The sequence below is a fragment of the Triticum dicoccoides genome, chromosome 7A, assembly GCF_002162155.2.
Source record: "Triticum dicoccoides isolate Atlit2015 ecotype Zavitan chromosome 7A, WEW_v2.0, whole genome shotgun sequence".
Classification (NCBI taxonomy): Eukaryota; Viridiplantae; Streptophyta; class Magnoliopsida; order Poales; family Poaceae; genus Triticum; species Triticum dicoccoides.
This window is the reverse complement of record NC_041392.1, coordinates 593,091,477-593,091,999: the sequence shown is the minus strand read 5'-3', so window position 1 is coordinate 593,091,999 and position 523 is coordinate 593,091,477.

Sequence of the window (523 nt, the reverse complement as noted above, 5' to 3'; positions counted from 1 at the left end):
GCGCGTGGGCGGCGGGGGTGGAGTCCGGCGGGGGTCGGGGCGGTGGCGTCGTAGGTCTGGCGAGGGAGAGAGGGACAAAAGGGGATCTCTGGCGAGGGAGACGGAGGACTTAGCTATAGGGGGAAGCTTACTAATGGCGCACCACCCGTGGGTGCGCCATTAGAAATCTTTTTTTTAGATAGCAATGGCGCACCCATCGCCGGTGCGCCATTAGAAATCTTTTTTAGATAGCCATGGCGCACCACCAGGCCGGTGCGCCATTAGTATATTTATTATTACTATTTTTTAATAAATGAATATGAATATGAAACATTAATATTTTTTTATAAAAATAGTAATAATTGTTGTTTAACAACAATTGTAGTCTACAATTTTTTATAATTATTTTTTAGAAAATGAATATGAATATGAAACAGTAATTTTTTTATAAAAACAGTAATAATTTTTTAAAAAATATCATCAAATTTGTTATTTGAAAATATCATAGTCGGCGGCGATGGAGCGGGGGAGGGTGCGGGGGGTC